Genomic DNA, 21,095 nt, shown 5'->3' with positions numbered 1-21,095 from the left:
GAGATCATTTTTCTTCATCATCAGAATCCTCATTCTCAGATTCATCAGCTTCTTCCTCTTCATCTTGAAAGGCTTTATTGCTTTTTGGCTTTCTTCTTTCTGTTCTTGACTTTATAACAACAAATTTGCTTTTCTTCTGAGGTTCATCTTCTTCTAGCTCTATTTCGTGACTTCTGAGAGAGCTGATAAATTCTTCAAGACTTATGTTGTTCAGATCCTTGGACAACTTCAGAACAGTAACCATAGGTTTCCACTTCTTGGGAAGACTTCTGATTATCTTCTTGACATGATATGTTGTAGTATATCCTTTGTCCAGAACCTTGAGTCTTGCAACCAAGGTTTGGAACCTTGAGAACATCACTTCAACAACTTCATCATATTCCATTCTGAAGGCTTCATACTTCTGGATTAAGGTCAGAGCCTTAGTCTCTTTAAATTGGTCGTTGCCTTCGTGCATCATTTTCGAGGAGTCAAAAATATATTTGGTTGTTTCCCTGTTGGTTATCTTCTCATACTCGTTGTAGGAAATATCGTTTAACATAATGGTTCTAGCTTTATGGTGATTCTTGAAATAACGGTTTTGATTGTCGTTGATTCTGCTTCTTGGAATATGAATACCAATTTCAGAGATGGGTAGCTCATAACCATTTGTAACCATATCCCAGAGATCAGGATCGTAGCCTAGGAAGAAACTCTCGGTTCTGTTCTTCTAGTAGTCAAATTTTTCTCCATCAAAAACTGGAGGTTTTGCGTTGTAGCTATCTCTTTCATTTGTGCTGGTCATGATCTTTTTCTCACCCTGGGCCTCTCTATACGATTAAGTGTTTGATTCATAAATCAATAACAGAGTCGGTGCTCAGATACCAATTGAATGTAGAGAAAAACAAGAAAGGGGGGTTTGAATTGTTTTCACAGGAATTAAAATATTTTTGCAAAAACATACATATAGAATAAATAATAACAACACAAACGATTTATCCCGGTTCGCTTGAAATTCAAAGCTACTCCAGTCCACCCGGGCAAGGTGATTTCGCCTTCAACAAGGACTTAATCCACTAATCTCAACAAATTACAAAGTTCGTCTAAGAGTTCAACAACCTCTTAGCCCTCTCAACTCTATAGACCTAAACAAGTCACTTGAGGAATTAAAAGCAATTACAAGAATTACCAAGTGTTTCACTAGATGCTTCTAGATAAGCAGTATAGACACAATTTAAGAACAGTGAAAGATAACCACACAATATTGAGCAACAACTCTTGTATGGAAACTATTTCTTACAACAATAATGGTGAAGAAGTAATATTGTATCCAATAAGTTGTTCTTCGTAAGAGTGGTGAGAAAGGTGTATGACAATGTTATAGTATCAAGATTGTCTAAGAGGCCTTTATATAGGACTTGAGATAATATCGTTGAGGGAAATCAATAAAGATTTCGTGCCAGTTGTGGGAGATAAATGTAGTAAGTTTCTTGTCCTTTCCATAGCAGACTCGGAGCATAATCAAATGTTTCCTTAAAAGGATTGTACTGCAATTTGAATGCTTTCAGCTTAAGTTTCTGATCAGGTGACATCTGCTAGCGTGTTTCTAAGCATGTGTCAGAGTGAGGTGAGCATGATTAGAGTCTTCAGAGTTAGAGTCTTCATATATCTCTTGCAGAGTCTTTATATAGAGTTCTTAGAATTAGATCATCAGAGCTTGAACTTTAGAGTCAGATTCTTTAGGTGATTGCTCCTCAGATGCATTCTATTCAGAGTCAATTTTGATTTCTCTTTGTGTTGGATCAGCGCTTCTGAACTAATTCATATGCCGGATATTTGTTTCTTAATAATCAGAAGGTGACTTATCAGAGTCATTTTAACTTAGAATCTTGCATACTTTAAGAAAATTGTTAGGGTACCAAATTGTTTCATTCTTTGTTATCATCAAAACTTAGAGATATATTGCATAATCAAAATCTTGTTCTTACAAGTAAGTCTAATGACATAAAAATAGAAATAGACCAAGTCAAAAATTCAGCATGTAATAAATGTCAATCTCTTGAATCTAAAATTGTTGAATTAAACTAAGTGATAAAAAATATAAAAAAATGTAAAATTGGTTTGGAAAATGTGCTAAGTAGACAAAGATACTCAAATGATATGGTGTTGAATTAAAATTCCCCGCAGAGTTGACAATTTGGACCCTCAGCAGAACTTTTCGCTATCTTCGGCATGTTTGGTTGTTTATCCTTCAGCAGTGCTCTCTCTCCCTGTAGAGTTTGTCGTGATTGATTGGAAGCATGTTCTCCATGACTTTATCAGCCATAGTTGATTTATTCAGAGCTAGATGATTTATTTTCATCCCTAGCATTTTCTCCAATTGGTGTTTCCATCTTGTTGAGATTAGCCGAGTGTTACGACAGTGATTCAAATCTTTGTTATTTGTATCCTTTGTGTTGTTTTATCAGCATAATCATAAATCATATACATGCATATTTCATGCATAAAACACAACATTAGATATTTCATTGTGCATCTTATCGCATTTGATTCTTTATCCTGATCCCCTGCTTCGGTAATATCATTTGCCTATGCAGATTTGGTGTGTGTGTCCTCCTTCAATTGTAGAGTGTTAGCCCCTTAAGTAGAAAGAGTTTAACATTTCTTATTTCCCCACTGAGTTATTCCTTCGTGGATGATTATTATTTCATTTTCCTCCCCAGTTAATTATCTGGATGGAACCACTCCCCTTGAGTTATATCCTTATTGGGTTGAGTCTTTGTTTGACCGTTTCTTTCTAGTTATTACCTAGATAGATATTTTGGTCCCCTGAGAGTCTATTACCCAGTAACTGGTAATATTCTTCTCGATTTTTGAGTACATTAATTTTACCCAATACCTAGTAAAATGTGATCTACTTCCTTTGCTTTCCCTAGCAGATTCGTTTTCACATTCCCCCAGGTATTTTATCCTTTATATGTTCATCCTAACCGGTGATGGATATTCTTCCTTTTGTGGTTTTCTATCCAGTAAAAAGGTAGTTGTAATACCTACTTTATTCCCCAGAGAGTCTATCCTTGATATGTTCACTTTAACCGGTTATAGATTTTCTCTCCCTTCTCGGTATTCTACCCAGTAACCGGTAGTTGTAATTTCTATTTTATCTTTCCCCTCTGGGTCTATCCTTGATATGTTCATCATAACCAGTGACAGATATTCTCTCTTTGGTATTTTATCCAGTAATTGATAGATATAATTCCCATTTCTCCCCGGTAATTTATCCTTGATATGTTTACCCTAACCAGGAACGGATATTCTTTCCCATTCCCCAGGAGGTTTATCCTTGATATGTTCATCCTAACCGATGACGGATATTCTTCATTCGAGTTTATCTTTGATATGTTCACTTTAACTAGGTGACGAATACTCTTTCTTTGGTCTTTTTCCCAGTAACCAGTAGTTGTAAATTCTATTCGAATTCTCTCCCCATTAGGTTATTCTTACCCAGTAACAGGTAACGAATACACATATTTCTCCTTAATGAGTCATCCTTTATATGTTTACCCTAACCGGTAACGGATGTCCCTCTGTCTGAGAGTATTATCTTCCTACCCAGTAACCGGTAATAGATAATATATCTCTGGTACTCTTGTGTGGAAGTTCATTCTTCCCCATTTGAGTTTGAGTGCGTATTTCCTTAGTGAAAATGCCAACCCTCTGTTTGGTTTGGAATTTCAGTTTTTTTCTAATCTATTCCTATTCCCTACAGATTTTTCCCTTGTCCCCGGGCCGAGTCTTTCCATTGATTTATTTTCATGGAAAATCCTCTCATGTCTCCAGCAGTCTTTAAGACGTAGCCTGGCCTATGCATAACTTTTATCCCTAGAGTCTCTGTGTCCTCAGTGAGTTTTCCTTATGGAATGCATTATGATCCTGTGGACTTTCGGTCTCTCCGGATTCTTTTCCTTTGTGGCAATATATTCCCCACGAAGATTGTTTTAGCATTCATATCATATGCATCGTGAGGTCTCTTAGGGACCAAAATTTGTTTCTATATGTTGTTATTTAAGTCCATTCTACTGAGTTGATATGAAGATTTTAACCTTCACATCCTTAGTTGGAATGTCCTTAAATAGGGGCAGTTGTAAGACCCCAACTTTGACCCTAAAATCCCTCATCATGTGCATTGACTTTGGGATCACACATTGGCATCCTCCTTACCCCTCATTCATTAGGTTTGCATTGGGAGAGGTTACAAAGAACATTTGATTGTATCATACTTTTTTTTCATTATTCACTAACCAAAATGCCAAAAATATGTATATGTATAGTTTTACTTCTTTTGTAGGTAGCGTGTGCATCCACCAAGGCCTCATCAAGCTCATATCTAGGGTTTGAGACCCTCAATGCAAGGAGATAAATCAAGAGATGGTTCACATTTGTTCTAGAAATCATATATGGATCCCCATGATCTTCATTTATCGTTTTGATCAAGAATTCATCAAGAGTTTGAAGCTTGTTTGCCTTGGAAGCCCTAATTCATCTAGGTACCTTGTGTGACTTCCTCAACAAGTTTCTTCAACATTTGATCAAATATTTCAAGGGATACTTCATTATAAATAATCTTATACATATATGATCCTCCATGAGTCTAAGAGATCAAGAGAACTTCAAGGTTGCAAGTTCGTTCATGGTGGTTGATCAGAGAAAGTCAACTGGTCAAAACTAGGGTTCCCTAGACCCTATCTCCTATAATATTTGTCATATGAAAATGATTCCAAGAGAAACGTTACTTATTATGACATTAATAACAACTTTGATATTGGGTTCAGAGCTAGTTTTGTTTGGAAAGTCATTTTTTATGATGAAAGATTATAGGTCATTTTGTTTGTGCCCTAGTTAGGAGGTCAACTTCCAAGGACCATAACTTGCTAAATTTTTATTATATGAAGGCCATCTAATTTTAATGATCAACTTCAAGATATCTTCTCCCACTTTTTTTCTTTTATAAACTTAGAATTCAATTTGCAAGGGCATGTGCCAAGAGTAGACATTATAGGTCATTTTGGGCCATTACCATTGAACAAGCAATTTTCCTCAACTTCTAAAATGCATAACTCCTTCATTACAAATTCAAATTAGGTCAAATTTGTGATCATATTGAATATGTTTGAAAGATATATAACTTTTATGAAGGAAATTTTTCCATTTAAATCCCATAGCAAAAGTTATTCAAGGTGGAAGAAGTGAACATTTGACTTGGTACTTAGAAACATTTCAATTATGTTTGATTTCCCAAACTTCCACCTCAAAATTCTTCATGATTCAAGCTTCAAATGGAAAAGTGTTCAACATGAAAGTTGTTCCACCAAAAACTCCAAAATTACTTCATTTGGCCAAGGATTGAATGACTTGCGCATGGATTTTCTTCAAGGTTCCATTTGGATGAATCTCATTACCATTTCTCAATTCCAAATGCATGGCTTCATGTCACACTTTCAGCATCACTCATGATCAACTTTGGACCTTTTGACATCACTTCATGGGCCTATCCCACGCCCATGCATCCATGTAAGTGAGAATTGCTATTTTTGGCATTTGAATGGAAGTGTGTGGAAATCAATTGCCTAGCCTATAAATATATTGCCTCATGCTCAGAATTGAGGACACCTTGCCCAAGCTTTGATCCTACAACCCTTCCTTCACCATTAGAGGATAAACTTGAAGGTTTTCAATTGAAAATCGAGTTTCAATTTCACTTCTATTTTGAAGTTGAAACTCCAAGAATCCAGGCCTTTCTTTGATCTAATTCACTTCCTACAAGCTTCTGAAGTCAAGCCAAGGTCAATTGGAAGAAAGATCAAGCAAGATTCAAGCTCCTCGAAAGTGATTTTTCAGAAACTTTCTCTCTTCGATTCTCTCTCAATTCTTTATCATTCTCTTTGATTTTTGGTTGGCTGAAGTCCTACCAATGTAGGCAACAAGATTGAGTTGCTTTGAGGTAAAATTGAAGCAACTCAGTTCATGATCCTCAAAGTTCAAATCCTTGTATCTTTCAATATACTTGGAATTGGAGAAAATTGAGGCCAAATTCGAGCTCTTGAGCATTTTTCCTTTGAAATAGTGTTCTTGTTTTTCATTTTAGTGAAGGTTGACGATGGACCAGTCCGGTGAGGTCCACCGGAGAAGATGACCGGAGCCCTAGCTCCGGTGGTATGTTGACACCCTCCCATCCCTTTGATCATGTTCAAACATTTTAATCTGGTCTCTTGCTTTTGATTACCAAGTGTGTGGCGCAGTTGACTGAGGTGTTAGTGGAACACACGCGCTTGCCCATCAGATCTGCCACCTCAATTAATGAGGGAGATCTGATGACCCTTGTTTTTTTAATTTTTTGAATTTTCATTTAATCACTTATTTTATTTAATTCATAGAAATTTAATTTTTAATCCAAAAAATATGGGACTTTCACCAAAAATATTTAAATATTTTTCTCTTCCATATTCTGAATTAAAATTAATTTTTGGATTAATTTTGATATTTTTCATGAATTAAATGTTTTTGTGCATATTTTTAATTGTTTAAAAATACTTCTGACTTTTAAAAAATAGTGAAATTTTTTGTCTAAGATCCTTTGATCTTGTTTGACCTAGGATAAATCCATTGACCATTTATTTGATGTTTTGAAGGGATTTTAGGTTTTGACCAAATTAAAATGCTCTTTAATTCATTTTTAAATTGATTTTTAATTGCTTAAATGTTTAAAAATATTGTTGAGCCATTTTTATGGTCTTGTGATGTTTGACTTTCTGTTTGGGTCTTGGTCAAGGTTGATTTGACTTTTGTTGGATCAAAACCATTGGATTTATGGGATTGATGAAATTTACATTTCATCTCCCAAAATGAATGAATGGTTTTTATTTGATGAAATTCATCTCATGATCAATTTGTGTTTCTATCTTCCTCTCCCTCTTCATCTTCATCCCTATTATTCCCCATTCCTTCATTTGATCAATGAAATCTCTAATGTCTAAAGGCTAATTGGTTCATCAATGACCTTGTGTCAGATGAATCAATACAAGTGTGACTGAGATAGGTCCCTCCCTTTTTGATATTTTCTTTTAATGTATGGTATGTTTTAGGAGTTTAGTTCTTTATACCAAATCTCTAACATGCATTAACACCTAAATTTTTATTGCCCGACCTCAGATAGTTGTGACTTCTACATAAGTCCAATTACGATTGCTTAACATAGAGCTAAATTTGACCCTCAAGGCATATCATTCTAGTAAGTGAGATTGTAAGTCTCCCATTTTTCATGGTATTGTATGGAGACTTGACCTTTTTTCCTTTCATAGGAGCTAGTGGCATACTTGTTGAATTATCCAAGTTGGAGCCCTTCTCATGGAAGATGTCTTGGTTTAAGGATTCATACTTGTGAATGAATGGTTGAGTGTTCTCCAAAGAATGACTTAATCAATTAAAAATCACCACTAACACTTGACTAATATTTGACTAACTCTTATTAATATTATTTTACTTTCAAGTCATTTACTATTATGCAATTTAAATTTCAGTCCTTTATCATTCATTGTCATTTACATTTCATATAACTTGTTTATGTTTATGTCCTTTTCACTTTGCTCATTTGAGCTATATCTTGTGATTGTATATATTGTTTGTGTGTTTTGACTTTGTTTGTGGTCTTAGGACCTTAAAATACCTAATAACAACAAAAACCCTAAAAAACATCTGGTGGACTATTGAACTTGATATGAACTTTTGGACTTAGGATTAGGCAACATTCCCTGTACAAAAAGGACTTGGACAATGCCAACATTATGAGACTGAGCTATTGTAAATTGAGCATTCATCTGATACAAGCCTTGGGATTTGTTTGAATTTATCTGCTACTCCATCTTTGTGCTTAATTGTCATTTTGACCTTGTGTCTGATGCTTTGCTCTGAGTTGGTCAAGGAATATTTCATCTGGTACATGGGAAGACAATGAAGACTACTAGTTATGGGAATTGCTTTCTTAGATGTGGCTATCTTTATTTGATGCCTTGATCTTCATGATGTCTAGATAATGCCCATTGCTTATTGGTTATTGCTTGATTAAAAGTTCAAAGGAAGTTTCTATATGACATTCTTGTCTGTTGGATTGCATCCCATTGGTCAAATGTTTTTAACTCTTAACTTTTTAATTTTTGCTTAGGGTAATCTCTCCATCTCCTCCCACTTCTTAAATTTCAAAATCTCTCCCCATTTTCAAAAACTTATTGGCTTGTGATTTCAAACTTAGACTTTATTTCAATGATTAGAAACTTTGGCCTTATGCCATTGAATTTTTTGAACTTCTTTTCTTAAATCAAATATGTAAATAAACTTAATCATATTGATTTAAAATTTCAAAAGAAAAAAAGAACTAACAACTCCATTCAAACTTTTGGCCCTTTGTGCATTTTCTTATTAAACTCTTGTTAAAAGCAATTCATCAAGTTTTGAAATTTTTACCACGAACTACGAGGTTTTGATCCCTCATTTTTATGTTGGTACGTAAGCACATGACCGGAGGTCTTGTCAAACACAAAAATAAAATTTATGAATTCTTTTCCCATCCCCACACTCTATTTTTGTCAAACATCATTTATACTAAAAACACATGCACACATAAAAAAGGACTCCCTAGGAGTACCTAGGACACTTTGGGTGATAACACCTTCCCTTTGTGTAACAAACCCCCTTACCTATAATCTCTAGCATTTTATTAGTTTTTATTTTAAAACTTCTTATCTTTGGGTTTTGTTCGTACTTTTTCCTTTTCCTTTGGAAAAAATAAAAGCGCGGTGGCGACTATGGTTTTATTGACGTTAAGCTTATCCATAGCTTGATGGTCCTGAATTTACCACTACAGTTGCTACATAAGAAACTATGTTGTTCTTTATGATGAGTAAGAAAGAGAACTAACCCAAGGGACCCAACGAATATTGGGTGCCTAGAAAGTACTATTAACTTATTTTATAGGTACTTGAAGACCATATGCTAATATTATTAAATTAATATTAGTTTTTCAAGATACAAGATCATATGATATGATATTGGTTTTTCATATGAATATGTTCATAATCTATCTTTTTTTAGTTTTGATGAAGAAAAAAGCTCATCAAAAAAGAAAAAGTTTGAAATCAAGAATCAAGATTACCTAAGCTTATGGGTGTTTTGGAAATCAAAAGGAATTGATCTTGAAATAAAGTTCAATGGAAATTCATATGTATACAAGCTTTAGGTTTCAATTAACTTCATCATGTGGATTCCCTTGCCAAATGAGAAAATGAGTTTGTCTTGTTCACACTACAGTTAAAAGTGTGGTTCTATGTGATGTACGAATACTCTTGGTTTTAATGATGACAAAAAGAATTAAAGAAAAATCATAAACATCATCAAGAAAAGAAAGAAAAGTGAATAAATCTCACTTTTGAAGAATATGTTCATAATCTATCTTTGTTTAGTTTTGATGAAGAAAAAAATTCATCAAAGAAGAAAAAGTTTGAAATCAAGAATCAAGATTACCTAAGCTTATGAGTGTTTTGGAAATCAAAAGGAATTGATCTTGAAATAAAGTTCAATGGCAATTCATATGTATACAAGCTTTAGGTTTCAATTAACTTCATCATGTGGATTCCCTTGCCAAATGAGAAAATGAGTTTGTCTTGTTCACACTACAGTTAAAAGTGTGGTTCTATGTGATGTACGAATACTCTTGGTTTTAATGATGACAGAAAGAATTAAAGAAAAATCATAAACATCATCAAGAAAAGAAAGAAAAGTGAATAAATCTCACTTTTGAAGAATATGTTCATAATCTATCTTTGTTTAGTTTTGATGAAGAAAAAAAACTCATCAAAGAAGAAAAAGTTTGAAATCAAGAATCAAGATTACCTAAGCTTATGAGTGTTTTGGAAATCAAAAGGAATTGATCTTGAAATAAAGTTCAATGGCAATTCATATGTATACAAGCTTTAGGTTTCAATTAACTTCATCATGTGGATTCCCTTGCCAAATGAGAAAATGAGTTTGTCTTGTTCACACTACAGTTAAAAATGTGGTTCTATGTGATGTACAAATACTCTTGGTTTTGATGATGATTGAAAGAATTAAAGAAAAATCATAAACATCATCAAGAAAAGAAAGAAAAGTGAATAAAATAAAAAAAAAACGAAAAGATTTCCAGTGATATGCGTAAACATGATCAAAAGCTAAAGAATTTCACCAAGAAACGAAGCAAACTACGAAAAGTTCAATAGTGGTCCTTGTTGTGTCTATTAATTTGTTTTATAGAATCATATGTAATATTAAGTGTGAGGAGTTGTCAACATTATAATATAATGCGCACACTAGCGCAAAGCATTTTCTAAACTTCATTTTTTTTCAAAATCCTTTAAAATTGGTTAGGGACAATTTCTAATCAATTACAGGGGCTACTTAATGATTATCCTGTGAAAATTCGGCCTATAATCGATTATAAATCATATATAATTGATTATGGGGATAAATCTCTGAATAATTGATTAAGAAAATTTCTAATTGATTATGCTCATGATCCAACATATTATTTTCTAATTCTCTAGTTCATAATTGATTAGAGCTGCAATGTAATCGATTATGCTCGGATCCGACCCAAAAATGTTTTCTTTCTTGGCTGAATTTTTTAGTATATAAATAGAACTTTTGTTCACTTCAAAAACACTTTTTTTTAATATTACTATTCCTCTCCCTCTCATTTTCTTCCTATAAATTTAATATTCACTTAGAATTATTTTATTGATGAGAGAGTGAAATATTTAAAAAAACTTATTCTTGTGTAATTGTTAACTAATTTGTCAGAGCCTTAATTTTTATTCAAGAGAGTGATATTATTATAAAGGTTGATAGTTTAACTTGAGATGAAAACTTGATGTAAGAAGGTTGTCGGTTGATTCTGTAATAAAAACTTTCATATTAGTGGAATTTTTTTAAAACAATCATTGAGAATTAGAGTAGGCCACCTAGTATAAGGATGTACCAATATAATTTCTCGTGTTTTCTTTCCTTTTCCTTATAAATATATTTACAAAAACAATGTATTTAAAATTATTTAAAAACAATATATACAATATTTTAAAATAGTGTATTTAAATCAAAATATATTTACTAAAACATAATACACATAATTATTAAAATATATTTTAAACTAGTTAAATATTTACTAAAAATGGATATATATATATATATATATATATATATATATATATATATATATATATATATATAATATATATATATTAAAATCTGTTTTTAACTATTATATATTTATTTCTTTAATAAACTAAACTAATTAATGCTTAAATTTTTTGACATTTAATTTTTTTTTATATAAATACATTATTTTAATAAATAATTTGAATAATAGTATATAAAACTATTTTAATAATAGTCATAATATATATATATATATATATAATATATATATATTATAATATATATATATATATAATATATATATATATATTATATATATATATATTATATATATATATGGCGTATACTATGAGAATCGTAATTTTATGTAAGAACAAGAGAATGAATCTGAACCATTAGATTTAAAATAAACGAATGATAGTCAGAAATATAATCTTTTAATTTAAGTTATTTATTTTAATAATGACGGAGAGAGAAAATTAGTTGAGAATAAAATAAAACATAATCTCAACTATTTATTTTAAATCTAATGGTTATATATATATATATATATATATATATAATATATATATATATATATATATATTATATATATATATATATTTTTATATATATATATATATATATATTATATATATATATATATTATATATATTATATAATATTTTAATAATAATTTTTTATAAACTATATAAAATTACTTTTGAAATGTAACATTATATTAAAAACATTGTTAACTATTATTATATTTAATTGTTCAACTAATATTATATTAACATTATAATATTCATCTAATATATACTAACAACATGTTAACAATATATAAAAATTAACATACAAATTACTAGTATACTAATTAACAGCATACAAAGTTAACATGCATATTAATTTATCTAACAACATACAAATTAACATTTATGACTTAAAATTTGAATTAGTAATAAGTGTGAATCTTTAAAACTATTATTTTCGAATGAAAGAGGAAACGAGAGAATGCACTAATTACTGTCTTTAAATCTTCGGTTTGTATCAAAATAAAGAGATGAATATTTAGATTGAAAGAAGAAGATATGAAATAGAGAGAGAAAGTTATAAAATTGAGAAGAAGAATAGAAGAAACAAGAGAGAGAAATGAAATGATATTTAAAGAATTCGTAACACAATGGTTGATGTGTCATTCATATTTTGCATGAGCAACTTCTCGCAACGCCATTCATATTTTGCATGAGCAACCTCTAAGATGTTTGACAATGTAAAATATATTCGCGCTAACAAATGATGTGAAGAGTTACCCTCACAATATACAATATAAAATTTTGAAATACGTAGTTTAAAATTAAGAATGCATTTTTTTTATGGATTTTTGTAAAAAGCTTTTATAGAAAATGCGGGAAAAAAAATCATTTAGCAGAAGTAATTTTTGCATATTCCATATAATATGAAAAGAAAAAGATTTAAAAAAGATTTTGAAAATATTTTTTATTTTAATAAATATTATGTTTGTATTTTTTACAAGAATTGTAATTGTCATGTTAAACTATAGGATGTCTTTTAAAGTAAAACAAACTTTAAAAATCAACTAAAAACAAAAGAAACCAAACCAAACCACTACCTACATATTTGGGAGCCCATGCGCACATTCTATAAGAGGATTTATCTGACCGTCCTTAAGTTTTATTTGATATTTCTTAAATTTTGATAATATCAAAAATATCTCTCTCATTCTTTTCATTAAATTCTATAGTTTTTTTATTAGATTATTATTGAGTGGTTGTGTCATTGTTATTTGTCACAAAAAAATTTCTCCTTATGTTTTGTTTGGATTGATGGAATGGGATGGAGCGAGGCGGAATGAGATGGAGTGGAATGATATTTCATTGTTTGAATCATTTAAAATTCAATGAAGCGAAGCGGAATAGAGTAGTATGTATTTCATCAATTCCATCACTTACCACCATATTTCTTCCCCTCCAATTTGGACGGAATGAAGAACTTGCCTTATTTTATTCTAAAGTTTCCAAACAATGGAATGGAGCATTCATTCCGCTCCACTCTGTCCCACTCCGCTCCATTTCATTCCGCTCTATTCATTTCATGATATCCAAACATAGTCTAAGAGTATAACCTATTACACTATAAATTTAGTTATACTTGATTTCATTTAGATAATTTTCAAAATCTAAATAAATAATATGAACTTATTAAAAAGAAGTAAGTGGAGTTTTTGTCAAAAGATAAATGACTTATGAATATGATAAAAGAAGAGAAAAATAGAAGAAAAACAATTAGGATTATCGTTGGTGATAGATGCAAAGAGAAGAACCTGAATGGTAAGTTGAGAAGGAAATAAAATAGTCATAACGTAGTGACACTTGATAAAATTTAAGTTTAGTCTAATAACAAATGTATACCTTTTGTTTAGTCTGATTATTTTTTATATGTCACACTAAGTTAGTGTAAATCAAAGCATTTGAATTTTTGCATAATTGGTATGTTTGTCTTGGTTGTCATAATAAGAAGCATGACTGATCTATGTTTGAGTGCACCACCAACCTTGCACCTGGCTTTTTGCTCATCTCTCCTTTGACCAGTTTTTCACATCACTCTCTACTTCTAGAATCAATCCCATCTTTCACTTGCTTCAATCATCCTAAATCGTTCAAGGTGTGCATGAGTCAGTGGACATGTTCCACCATACCAATACATGGTTAATTTTTTCAGAATCAGTTTATTACAATCTTGTCTGTTTATATAAAAAATTAAATTAAATTAAATTTTTTATGGCATTGTATTTCTATAAAAGCTACTAATATTTTTATTTACAAGTGGATATATATATATATATATATATATATTATATATATTAATATATATTATATATATATATAATATATATATATATTATATATATTATATATATATATATATTATATATATATATATCATAAGAAAAGTGATATATTATTTGGCAAGCTCGATTCTGTTTTTCTTGAGTATCCCAATGTAGTCTTTCTGAGTTAGTTTACTCCTCTTCTTGTACTAGTTATGTGATTCAGGGTTAGAAACTCTTAAAGTGGTTTTAAAAGCTTAGAATAAACAGATGTTTGACAATATTGACTCTTAGATTGACGGCTTAAAAGAGGTGGTGAGTGATATGGATTCTCTAACTAATCTTAAGGCCTTATCTGGTGAGAAGATTGAGTCTAGATCTAGAGCGATTGTAAATATGTGGTCATTGTTAAGGATTACAGATTCTCAATTTCTTCAAAGGTCTAGGACTAAGTGGTTTAAAGATGGCAATTCTAAGTCTGGATACGTTCATGCTTCCCTGAAAAGTAGAGGTAAACAAAATGTTATCTTAGATCTAAAGGTTGGAGATGGTTGGATTAAAGAGGTGTCTAAAATTATGCAAGAGGTTGTTTAGGATTTCTTAGAGATTTTCAGAGAGACGAATGTAGATTGACCTCGTCTTGACAATGTCGTCTTCAATTTTCTTTCAAAAGATGATAATCTTGCTTTGTCGTCTCCTTTTAGTCTTCAGGAGTTAGATTATGGTGTATCCCAGTGTGAGTGTAAAAAAGTCTTGGTCAATATGAGCTCAATTTCTCCTTTCTGAAAAGGTTTTAGAATTTAGTTAAAGAAGATTTGGGGATCAATTCTATTTTTTTCATATCTACCTCATAGTTTGCATTCTACTTTGTAATTTTGATCCCCAAGGTTAAATCCCATTCTCATTTGGGCGACTTCATGTTGATTTATCTAGTGGGATCTTGTATAAGTTGGTGGCTAAAGTGTTGGACACTAGACTTGAATGGGTGATGGATCATCTTATTTTCCCTAACCAATCGACTTTTCTTAAAGAGAGAATGATGATTAATGGAGTTGGGGTTGTCAATAAATTGATAGACCTGGAGAAATTATCCAAGAAAATATGTCTTATTTTTAAGGTGGATTTTGAGAAAGCGCATGATTCAACTAGTTGGATTTTTTTTTTGGATTATATGCTTATCATATTTGAGTTTAATGACAAATGAAGGTCTATGATGAGAGCTTATGTGTTTGATGGTAATATTGAGGTGCTGGTTAATGGATATTCAACTCAAGAAAGTAGCACCCAAATTGGTTTGAAGAAATGGGATCCTCTAGCTCATTTCTTTTTCTTGCTTATGGATGAGGGGCTAGGTGGCTTAGTTGATAAGGCTGAAGAGATCGATCTTTACTTGGGTTTAGGGTGGGAAAATCTAATTTGGTAGTATATCATTTTTAGTTTGAAGATGATACCCTCCTAGTGGCGATCCATACACTTGAGAATATCTGGAGTATTAATGCGATCATTAAACGTATTGAGTTGGCTTCGTGACTCTTGGTTAACTTCTTCAAGAGCATCCTTATAGGGGATAATATGAACCATATCTTTCTAATCTCCATATGTGATTTTCTTCACTATGAGATTAAAATGCTACCTTTTAAGTACCTTGGATTCCCTATGGATGGCTAACTCTAGGCTTGAATCTACTTGATACCTTTTAGTCAATCTACTAACCAGAAGACTCCATCCTTAGAAGCACATATATGTTAGTTTAACTGGCCACATGCATCTTTTTAATTATGTTCTTAATGTTATTCCCATATTATTCTTGTATTTTTCGAAGATACTTGTAATGGTTAGAAAGAAGCTTATTAGGTTACGAAGAAGATTTATTTTGGAAGGATGAAAGGGAGATTACTAGATTTCCTGGGTTAGATGGGATGATATTTCTAAGCTTAAGAGGAAAAGGGGAGAGTGGGTGGCTAGTTGTTCAGTACCTACAACTGGGTAATCTAGCCTTTTTTTTTAGAGAAATGGAGATGAGGGTTACTTATAGGTGCTTCGGGGGGGGGGGGGGGGGGGGGGGGGGGGGGGGAGATCACATTGCGTTTCCGATCTACTTCTACTTGGTAGAAAAGTAAGTCTCTTCTTTGGTCTAAACATGATGGCCCCTCTCATTGATTTACTGATGGTGTCCTTATAAAAATTGGACCAAACTTTCTTTTGGAAGGATCCTTTGTTATGAACCATTCCTTTGAAGAATGAGTTCCTCAGTTCTTTTCTAATTTATTCAAACTAATGGATTATTGGGAGAAACCAGACTTGTGGAGAACATGGACCTGGTTTGGAATCTTTGGTGGAGGATACCCTTGTTTCTTTGAGAATTATCTATGTTTGAAGATCTTCTTTCTCAACTTCTAAGTGTTAATATCACCAAAGATAGAGATAAGTGGATTGCGAAGCATTATAGGTAGGGTTTTATATCTTGCCTTTTCTTACCATGTTAAACTGATTAATTCTACTCCTTATTTGTCATCTCACACGGCCGAGAATCCGACTCTTCCCCTTATTTGGGTTAGCTGGGATCCTTCTAAGGTGTTGGTGTTTTCCTGGAAGCTTTCAGGAGATATGATACCTTGTACAGAAAACCTATCTAAATGAGGGGTGATTGTTGATTTAGTGGGCTCTGTTATCCTTTGTATGGGGATTTGGTTTAGTCGATCTCACATATTTTTGTCTTCTGTGAGTTTGTTATGTCTGTCTGGTATATGATCTTCTAATGGTTGGGTTAAGAGGTAGCTATTTATAGAGACCATAGGCTTATTTTTTAGTATTTTCCTCTCTTTAGGTAAAATGTCTAAATCTAGGAGTGATTTTATTATAATTTAGCACATTGTAGTCTAGTCTACTCAGAGAGCCTGTAATGTTGACGTCTTTAATGGTGTTTCAAATATTGTGAAAGAGATGGATGAGACTAGTATTTAATTTCTTTTTTGATGGGTCATGATCTATTGATAGTTGTCTTGGCGATATGAGCTCTTGTCTGAATCATATGCTGCTTGGGTTTTTATCTTCAAAGTTCCCCTGGTCTGGTTTGTTTGATTTGTTGTATTACTGGTCGCTAGTTTTTTATTTGTATCATCGATAGTCCATTAGAAACTTATTGTTATTTGTGCCTCTTTATATTTGTACTTTAGTGTTATCATCCTTTATTAATATATTATCTTGTCATTTCAAAACCAAAAAAAAACTACTACTATATTGTTAGTTTATGCGCGGTCTCTAAGAAGGGTGTGAATTAGATTTATTGAACTTTTCTCGATTTTAAGCGTTAGCACTGGTTTTGTTATTTTTTATGAAAGTAAATATGCTGAAAAATAAATGCAGAAAGTAAAGGACACAACGGTATATACTGGTTCCTCTTTCCAACCAAGAGTAATTCAGTCCCCTAACTCCCTGTGAGAGATTTTCCACTATGTCAGATATTTTTAAATGTCTTCACAAGTCCTATCCTACAATCTTCTAACATAATCAACACAAGAGAAAAAGAAAATATTCTTTTTTTCACTCTTTTGTTTCCAGCAATCCTTGACAATAAAGTATACACAAATCTCATTTTGTAACAGAAATTATAGCTCTTGAATCAATTATATATTAATTGATCTTCTCTTTGTATTGATCATAATCTAAACATATAAACCCGAGTGCTTAGAATAATATGAATGGAAATTTAATTACTATGTATGAAAGTTCATGTAGAAAGTTTCATATTTAAAAGTGTAGAAACTTGTTTGGATTATGAGATGTGATAGTTGTATATCAAAGAATCTCTTTTGAAATATATAATTTTTTTCTAAGAGTTTATATTTTAAAAATTGAAACCACATGTATATATACATGAAATATACTCTTCTGAAAGAGTGTATATTCATGAAACATTGTCATGTTTGATGTATGAAAGCTGCAAAACATTGAAATCATATTTTTCATGATAAGGTACTTTTACCTTGGAAACATTGTCATGTTTGATGTATGAAAGCTGCAAACTGGTTACATATATACGTTTTCAAAATCTAAGGTATTTTTACGTTGTGAGAATTGTCTCGGTTTTAAAGTACTGTTACGTCGATTTCAAATGCCATAATTTACCAAAAACACAATGTTTGAAATGATCTTATGAAAAACCATTTTTACGTTTTCGTAACCGCTTACACCTGCTATGAAAGTGAAAAATACTTAAAAAATAAGTTTTAAACAAATTTCCACATGATGTTAAAATGAATGAATGCACAAGATGAAATGATTATGATAATTTGAATAATTAAGATAATATATATATATATAGATATATATATATATATATATATATATATATATATATATATATATATATATATATAATATATACTTGAATTATTAAGAATACTCAACCATCTTGATTCTTCCATTGACTTTTCAAAGCTTATGATCATTTGAAGTTGACTTCTCTAGTCTTCAAGCTTTGACTCTTTTTGTTGATGCGTTTTCTTCACCAAAACTATAACCAAGGAGAGAAAGAACTCTTCACAACACACACACACACCAACATAATATATATTATATATATATATTATATATATATTATATATATATATAAATATATATTATATATATATATATATATATATATTATATATATATATATATATATATATATAATATTATATATATATATATATATATATAATATAATATATATATATATATAATATATATAACATTGACTATGGACAATATTCCACTTCAATCCCTATGAATAAATAATATATAGTTAAGAAGAGAGACTAGATCAAATTTTGTTAGTCTTAGAGATTAATTACATTCAAACTAATTTATATAATTCACGCTAATAATATTTTTTTATGAGAACTCACAATAATATTGTCATACCCCAAATTTTGACCTTCTTTCTCCTTACCTAGATTTAGGTTAATGACATGTCCAGAGTCCATACAAGTCATCTGGTCAACCCCAATGATCTAAAAAGTCAAAGGGAGACCACTTTTACTTTTTAAGTCTCTGATTCCATCTTGATTAACTGTTTGAAGTCCAAGTTTTAGTTTGACATAACAAGTTGTAATTATTGAAATGTTTTGATTAGTGAGACTTAGCTTTTAATCAATTACAGGTCTTCACTAGTGGTAAATTATTAATTGATTTAATTAATTAAAATTTTGATTAATTGAATTAATAGTTAAGTATAACTAATTTTTTATATTAAGATTAGTTAAATTAACTAAGGGTAGATGAGTTTATATCATTAATTTAATTGTTTGTTTTATTAACAAGTTTTTTTAGGAAAAGTTTATTAAGAGTTGCTAATTTGTTTAAATTGAGTTTTTGTTTGAAACCGGTCCATGGGTTGACTGACTAAGCCTAATATATTGGATCAAATGATTAACCTACACCCATATTTTAAATGGGTTAGTTAAGACCTAAATACCATCATCCCACTGGGTCACACCCATGACCCGATCCAATCCTTATTCCCCAATTTCCTTAATTTTCATAAACCATAGTGCATGCAAATTGAATGCGGAATTAGATCAAAACAAAATTATTTTTCAATCAAACATTTCCATTATTGCATTCAGATACATTCAAAAGTCAGAATTACATACAAGACTGGACCAAATACATTACATACGAACTGTTACATTTATAATTAAAATGCCTAAATCAAATCAGATCAATAATCTAATACAAAGTTTCATAAAATAAATCAATCAGAATTAAAATCAACACTTAATTCTAAGTTTATAAATACCTAAATCTAAAAGCAGAATAGGGATGGAAAAAAAGAGAAGAAATCCCTAAGAGTATCATTGTTTATACAATCCCGAAACCTCAATTAAATCCCGAATCAAACAGTAATTAGGGTTTCACATTGAAACCCTAATTCCTTTGAGCTAAGCCACAACACAATACCATTGATACCTCGCACAAGAGAAAAGAAGAAGTTAGAGGAGGAAGAAAAGACGAATAGGGTCAAAGATAATAAACAAAATCGAAACGATTACCTTTGTTTGACCAGCGAATCTCTCATCTTCGTAGGTTAGTTGAATCCATTACACCTTTGCCTTCATTCATTTATTCGATTTACATGCCTATATTTGATTTGTTTTGGATGTGGTTTGAATGTTAAATTTAGGGTTTTGGTGTTTGATTTCTGATAAGGGTTAGGGAAGGGTTGATTTGTGTTTGATTGGGGTTTGATCTGGATCATATTGAAGGTTTCTGGGTAGTCTTAAGGTTGCAGTTCTTAGAAATCAAGATTAGGGTTCTTTAATTTAGGGTTAGGGTTATGGGTTGATAGGTTAGGGTTAATTAGAACCCATATAGGGTTCATATGAACCTAGTTAGGGTTCATTTGGGAAGTCTAGGGTTCTAAGGGTTGGGTTTGGGTTCATAAAACATGAGGATTCTAGGGATTGATGGATGAATGTATGAAGTTTCCGGTTGAACTTCAACCGAAAACTGAGGGGTCAGGGTAGTTTTAGGGTGGTTGAGGGATGTGAGAGGTGGCCGAAGGAAGGGGTTTAGGGAGAGAGAGAGAGAGAGAGAGAGAGAGAGAGGAGAAGAAGATAGGGGAAGAAAGAGAAAGGAAAATAAGAAATGAAGTAAATCTGAAGGAGACATGCTTATATACTTCATCTATTTCGTGTCCATGTCACACCTATGTGGCGTGCTCCTAACCAATCGTGTTGTTGACTCTGACCAATCGTGGTGTATAAGCACCTGCCATGAGTATCTGTTGACTCTCAATCTCAACCGCTCCTTTGGTATACTTTGACTAGTATGAGAGATCAAAGACTAGGATTGTACGCAGTTAGCTCCCTCTTATCAGGATCCAATGGCCCAAAAAGAGTCACAGTTGACTCTCTCAACATGGGCCACCCCAACGTGTGGGCTTCATAGGCCAATGAGCCTCTCTCCAGCTACTCTTCACACCTCCTTTTGCAAAGCCCATTACTACTTTAGCACAAAATGCAACCCATGCCTATTTAATTTAATTTAATTAATTTAA

Source organism: Lathyrus oleraceus, chromosome 6, assembly GCF_024323335.1.
Source record: "Lathyrus oleraceus cultivar Zhongwan6 chromosome 6, CAAS_Psat_ZW6_1.0, whole genome shotgun sequence".
Classification (NCBI taxonomy): domain Eukaryota; kingdom Viridiplantae; phylum Streptophyta; class Magnoliopsida; order Fabales; family Fabaceae; genus Lathyrus; species Lathyrus oleraceus.
The sequence above is the reverse complement of the archived record's forward strand: the minus strand, read 5'-3'. Positions refer to the sequence as shown.